Raw genomic sequence first — 7,362 nt, 5'->3', positions numbered from 1 at the left:
AAGAAATCATATTTTATAAAATAATATATAATGTTATAATATAATATAATATAATATAATATATTATGAATTTTTTTATAAAAAAATCATATTATATAAAATAATATATAATATAATATTATATTATAATATAATATAATATAATAATATATTTTGTTTTTTTAAAATCAATTATTCATTTTTTGAAATCATAAAACATTCTCGATTATTAATATTTCTTTAAATATTATATGTAATATTATATAAATATCATATCAGTCTACATTCGTTACAAACTATATTAGTTTCTTTCTATTCACCTCGTGTGTTTATATTCGAAATATAAACGAAGTTTTACGAGCAAAACATTCGTAATATTTCCGAGAAATATATATATTGTATTCGAAACACACGATTTCGACGAAATAGATTAACTATCCGCTCTCGTTCTAATCCCCTTACCAAAACATAAATTCTCGAGCTCGAACGTTATTATCGTGTCAACTTTCGACGGAGAAGGAGATCGCGCCGTATCGTCTTGAATTTTCAAAGTGGAATTGAAATCGAGCATTTCAATCGGAAATCCGACTTTCTCCCATCCCAGAAGAGGGGTAGCTCCAACAGGTTACAAGACGCTGAGAGGTTGAATCGTCTTCGTTTCCCCCCTAAGGAAACACCACCGTCCCTTTAACATCTTGGTCGTTTCCTTCCATCCATCGCCCCGAGAAAGCCCATCCTCTCCACCCTCCGCCCAGTTTTCTTAGCCCTTTCACGGACGAAGAACTTCCCTCGAAGAATTTTCCGGGCTAAAGGGTGCGGATAAGGAATCTTTTCAGCGGAAAGAGGCATCGAACGAGGGTGATGGTGGATAGAAAAGAAAGGAAAAGCGTTTTCTTACGACGATACCTCTCCCCCTACTAAAGCTCAAGTCGCTTCCACCCCCGTGCCGCCCTCGAGGGAACAAGATATCAACTTGTTGCTGTCCGGGATTGAGCGTGTTGGCCAAGGATCTGGAGGAGAGAGAGGGGGGAGGTCGAGGTTTTTATTTTATTATTTAGAGACGGCACGCGAAACCGACCCTTCCCACGTCACGTTTCTCTCTCTCTCTCTCTCTCTCTCTCTCTCTCTCTCTCTCTTTCTCTCTCCTCCCTTCGGATTAGAATCGTTTTGTTCCGTGTTAATAGAAGAAGAAGAAGAAGAAGAAGAAGAAGAAGAAACTTTGATACGTTGAAAAGTTACTTTTTTTCTTTTCTTTTCTTTTTTTTCCGCGAGTGTCTGTGCGCGCGCTGTGTGTGTTTTCTTTGTCCTTTTCGACGACGAAGAGTTGAAACGATTAAATTTTTAAGAGTTAGGAGTGTTTTTCGTTCGTTTCTCGTGAAACAGTTGACTTTGTTATTTTCCTCGAGGTGAAGTGAATTCTGAAAAGGGGGGAATTGCGTAGTACGTACGTAAGTGAAACGTATAAGTTATCGGAATATCGGTTCATATTGGATTTCGCGATAAAGAAATGTTATTTTTTATCGTTGTTGCCTGGATGTTATCTCTTCCCCTCCCCTTCCTCTCGTCTGCGTCTCTCTGCAGTTTAGAGTTAATGCAATGAAAATTTATCGATACAAAACATACATTTTTTATGGCGAATTATTTTAAAATCGATTTGAAATTCATAATATTCAATATACACAATGTCTTTATAAAGATTTGATCAATTAAAACACTAAAAAATGTGTGTTTCATTTAAATTCGAAAGTAATACGTTTTAGATTTAATTTCGAATTTCAATTCTCATTTTGAAAAGATATAAAAAGCATGAAAAAAATAAGAAATTGTTTCGTTAATGATGGTATTTCGTAAGTTGTACAAATATTTCGTGACAAGTCTCCTCAACTTCCCGTTCCCAGGACACGCATCCATTCGGAAAACACTTGTTGAACATCGAGCTAAGATTGCTCGAGCTAAGAAGCCACTTGTTGCTTCATCCTTCCTACAAGGAACTTGCTGTCCCGTTTCAGGATACTTGGCGATAACAGCTAGATTTATCCTTCCATACTTTCATCTCTTTGCTCGATCGAGTGGAAACCATTCGATTCCCTCAACCTATAAATCATTCATCTTCCAAAAAAAAAAAAAAAAAAAAAAAAAAGAATCATCAAAAATTATGTAAAGTGCAACGAAATACCAATATACAACGAAATATTTTCCATAGGCAAAATTTTTTTTAAACAATAATCTCGATCTCTTATTTCTGCATCTTCCTTGATCTTTCATCATTCTAAATTTTGAAAAAAATCTGAAGAAAAACAAAAATTCGTTTCAGAAAAATTTAAGAATGGCAATTTTTTCTTGATCTTGAGCAATTTAGTTTTTTTTATAGAAAGTTAAATTCCAAGGAAAATCAATATATCTATTTGTTTATTTTGAATCGTTAAAAATTTGATTAGATCACATATTAATCGTAAGTAATAATAGATAATTTGTAATTACAGTTCTGCGAAGGACGTATCCCTCGATTCTTCGATTGAAATAATCCATTAACAGTGGAACGATTAGATGAAAGGGGCGTCTCCTGAGGCAGGGGCCACGTGTTTCTATCATAGTTCCAAGCACATGTACAACTTGCACGCGCAACACCAACTTAATCGATCGTATCGAGAACATTTACTTGAGATAGGAAACTCGTCGAAAAATAAATCTTTACGATTGCTTTCTATCTTCCCTCTCCCCCTCCTCCTCCTCGAAACTAATATTCGTAACTAAATTTAATAATATAAATCCGTCGAGGTTATAGCGTAGTTGATTGGAAAAATGGGTACGCGTTTCGTTTTCGACAACGTCGATACGATTGACGGAAATCAGATAAACTTGAAGAATGAATCTCTCTTTTAAATAAACGTTAGATATTACGCGAATGTTATCTTAAATTGGAATTATCATATCCTAGAATAAAATTTTTTCGAAATTATTATTTATATCATATCTACGTTAAAAATTTTTTTTTATATTTATTATTTATTATAATATATATTTATTATATATTATATTTTATATTTATTATATTATTATATATTTATATTTATTACAACGTCAATAAAAATTAAATCGCGGTCAAAAATCAGATTTTTGAAAAGTTGACCACTTTGGCATCGAAATTATAAATTTCTCAAAAAATGAAATTACTATATTATTAACTATATTATTATTTTTATCATCAAACCATTAATTTCGATAGATAGATCGAATTTATACAAAATCAAAAACACATACACACACACACACACACACACACACAAGTAGATATATCGAACATTATCGAAACATCATCGTGCGAATTATCTATAGGGGTTGAATTGCAAATCGTTTCGAACACTCTCATTCATTCGAGGCACTTAGGCAAATACCGTTTTTGGTGGCGCGGAAAACAGAGCCTGATCCTAGAGTGGATTGATGAATTTCCAGCGAGTTAACATCCTGAATGAGGGAAGTTGAAAAAGAAGAAGAGAAAAAAAACAACTAAAAAAGAAGAAGAAGAAAAAAAAAGGAGAAAATACAAGCTCACCCTGAGACTTGGGAGATGATTAGATTCTGCCACGTGCCCATTGTGCCAGCCATCGACGTAACGCCCCTTCCTGTGCGCGCGTGTGCGTGTCATTCATGCGTGTCACTGCTACAATGCGAAGACGCAGAATCGTAATCTCCCATCAATTCGAATCGAGGCTGGACTTTGAGACAATTTATTGTTCCACGAGATTATCGATTCCACTGTCGTTACCTCTTCGAGTTTTTTTCACAGAATTTTGGAATAGATTATTATATTTCTCGAGGGAGAAAATTCGTTAGTTAGAGTTTTTTTTTTTTTTCTAATTTTCTCGAATCTCTTAATTTTTATAGCACATAGGTTAATCACATTCCGAATTATATCACTTCAAAAACAATATGTCATTTTGATATTAATATTCGAAGAATTTACGATTTCAAATTTTTGCCGAGGCGTTAATCTAATACGATAAAAATTCTCCCCTCCCTCCCTCCCTCCCTCTCTCCGATAAATTACGATCAGTCAAAAAACAACGATTCAACTTTTGATGCACGGTACGCGTGTAACGCGATTGCCCCTCCCCCCTCCCCCTTTGTGAAATAATGCCAACTCTTCGGGACAGTGTTATATTGCCCATAAAGCCGAAACCTCCCCCTATAAGTTCGCCGGCCGACAATTAAATGTAAATCACGTATTTGCGCGAAAGTGTAACGCAAACACTCGGTAAACACGAGACAAACTACCAACGGGGGGATCGTTTGTGACGGGTAACTCGAACGCACGCGCGCGAATTGCGGTTACACGGTATTTAGAAACCGATTTCCCCCGATGAACGTGTCTCTCTCTCTCTCTCTCTCTCTCTCCCCCTCCCAAAACGGGAGATCTACCCCCCTGAAAAAAAAAAAAATCACGCAGGAAAATAGGGGAACGATTTTGCAATCCCCGTGGCTAATTCCTGCATCCAATACCGGGGTATCGTAACGAGGTTTCGCGAAAGGGAGTCTCTCTCTCTCTCTCTCTCTCTCTAATCGTCTAATCGTCATGGAGCGCACCCTTCTTTCGGCAGAGGGAAATTTCTAATCGAGGAAAGATAAGAGGCAGAGAGGGAAGAGCACAGAGAAAGAGAGAGAGAGAGAGAGAGAGAGATTTCAATCTTGGCAACGATCAAGATTTCCCATCGAGACGACGAGCTATTTGATTTTCAACCCCATCGTCCCTTTGACTTGATCGAGGCCAGAGAAAGAGAGAGGCGTACACGATCGACTTTGGGCGCGGTGGTTTTTATCGAGTTACGCAACGAAAGGCAGTCGGCCAAGTTCTTTGTCTAGCGGGCCATCTGTCATCCCCCTCCCCCTCGAGAAGCGAGGAGAGCCTCCAACATCGCCGTCGGAGGAGGAGGAGGAGGAGGAGGGAGGGTGCAGTGACAACGGCGTGGGCGTTTACGACGACCTACTTGCGCCTCGTAAACGGTTCGCCTCTGCCCATACACNTTCCCACGCCCGCGTGCACGCCAACAGGGGGAGGTTGGGGGAGGACGAGGGGGGCAGATACGAGATCCCGATAAAAGTGAGATAGCGCGCGAGACAAGTAGCGGAGAAGCGGACCTCTGCAAGGAATACGTATGTGTGTATCGGGTATTGATTTTCCACGTACGGAGTTACGTGCGGGGTAAAGCCGAGACGCGACAAAGTTTATTAATCCTGGGGGCAGCAGACGCGTCTGCGTAGCCACGGCCACGAAACGCGCGCTCCACGGGAGGATACGAAACTTTTGATGTTGTTTCGCCGCTTTGAGGAAAAAAATTTCAACGCGCTTTTCTTCCTTTCCATCTCCTTTTTTTCTTTTTTTTTTTTTTTTTTTTTTTTGAATATTTAATCTCTCTATTGGAGAGTCCGCGTCAATGAATGAATTTTCGGCGACTCTCGATCGAGAACGTAGAACGTATATATTTATTTGAGATATTTATTTGAGATTTAAAAAGATGGGTCGAGGTGAAGATCTTTTAACGAGAGGAAATATATATATATAGTTTTTTTTTCTGTGATAAAGGTATTACCAAAGGGAGGAAGTGTCGTAGCACACAAGTTTCTATTTCCGAATCTAAATCGATACAAGATTTCTAAATTAATTATTCGGTAGATGAGAAATTTATGCGAAAGTATCGAGCACGAAAACTATTGTTAAATTCATTGCTCTGATGCAACTATATCCTTAGTTTCGTTTAATTTTTCGCAATTTCGATTCGGAGTTAATATTCAAAATTAAGTTTCGGTAATAAAAAATAAAGTTTCTATACGGATTCATTTGTAAATGGATGAAATACGTGATAATAATCGATATAATTATATAATTATATAATTATATCTACGCGAATCGTTGTAAATATTACAATGTTCTCAAAAGAAATTATCCATTAGAAGATATTAGATAGAGTAGATTTTTAAAATAGAAAGAATAAGAATAATAAGAAAGAATTAAAGAATTCGTGTCTCTATTATCTACACCTACCTATCGTAATTTTATAAAGACGCGTTTCTATTCTTTACAATTAATCTCTCTAGTTTCGAATCCTTGCGTATCGTAGCCAAGAGCCTCGTTAATTCGCTTGGATGGAAGTTTGTACCGGTCGACGGTATAAATTGGTCAACTTTTAGGCGCAGAAACGGTGGAAAGGAACGCTGGGGGAGGGGAACGTCTAATACATCATAAACTTGGGAACAAAGAGGAGAGGGAGAGAGGATGTCGTGGAGAGAGGAGCGGAGAATCCACCGTCCCCGGGACAAAACTTTGCCTATTTGTTAAGTCTTGCCCGCTGAAACTGTCTCAGATACTGGCGTCGAACTACGCCTCACACCTATGACCTCCTTAATCTCGTCCTTCTTCCTTCCTTACCCTCCGTTGTCTCGATGCATCCTAGTACTAGGTTGAATAGGGGGCCGAAAACGCGCATTCTGATTTCGTGAAATTTCGTTGTTTCGGGGGGAAATTGATGATGGAACGCGAAAGAAAATGAAAGGGACGGGAGGGGAGAAATTGTAGACTCTTACGAAATTTGTTTTAATGTTATTCTCGAACAACGACGAAAGTTGTTCTTTCTTTTTTATTAATTCGGAATTTATTTCAATTCGAGTAGAAAGAGTTCTTGATAGGTGAAAACATTATTGATTATATATATATATATATTTTTTTTTATTATGTTTTAGCCTTTAACAAAGGCTAATAATAAAAAATATTGTTAACAAGTCGCTCAAAAAAGAACTGAAAACAGCCAATTCAGGAAACAGTCGAACGCAAATTATACTTCTTTTTTTTTTATCTTCTGTAAATTAAATTTATTGATTGTTGAAGATAAAAAAAAAATATATATATATGTATATGTATATTATAAAAGTTTGTTCAATATAAAAATATACCATTCCTTGTATATACAAATAAATTAAAAATTCGATAAATAAACAATAAATATAAAATTGAATACGAAATACCTTAAATGATACAGAAAACGAGTCACGATTGTCAAATAGCCACGTATTATCATCGACTACAATCAACTATTTTCTAATAATTGTAACTTCTTCAAATTTATTTATCATTTTCCACCGATTTTTTTTTCCCTCGTTTCGAAACAGAGATTCAACTCTTCGAGAAAAACACCAACTTGAAGACTCTACGACGCGACGATGCAAATTAGGGGAAAGACGCGCCAACTATTTCGAGCCTATCGGGAACTAAATCCGCGTTGGGAGCGAGAATTCGAAATTAAAAAGTTTCGAGCGACGAGGCGCGGTCATCTGCATCTAAATTTTCTCCGGCGCAAGTTTCGGTCGTCGCTCGCGCGATTGTTTCAAAAG

The 7,362-nt window shown here is 37.1% G+C and overlaps 1 protein-coding gene across 1 annotated transcript in view; it reads left to right on the top strand.

Annotated features, from left to right (window-relative positions):
- LOC102671145 overlaps nt 1–7,362 on the top strand; it is a 78,105-nt gene that overhangs the window by 6,698 nt on the left and 64,045 nt on the right. The gene's annotated exons all lie outside the window — the stretch shown is intronic.

The sequence above is a fragment of the Apis dorsata genome, unplaced genomic scaffold (assembly GCF_000469605.1).
Source record: "Apis dorsata unplaced genomic scaffold, Apis dorsata 1.3 scaffold_963, whole genome shotgun sequence".
Taxonomy (NCBI): Eukaryota; Metazoa; Arthropoda; class Insecta; order Hymenoptera; family Apidae; genus Apis; species Apis dorsata.
The sequence above is the reverse complement of the archived record's forward strand: the minus strand, read 5'-3'. Positions and strand labels throughout refer to the sequence as shown.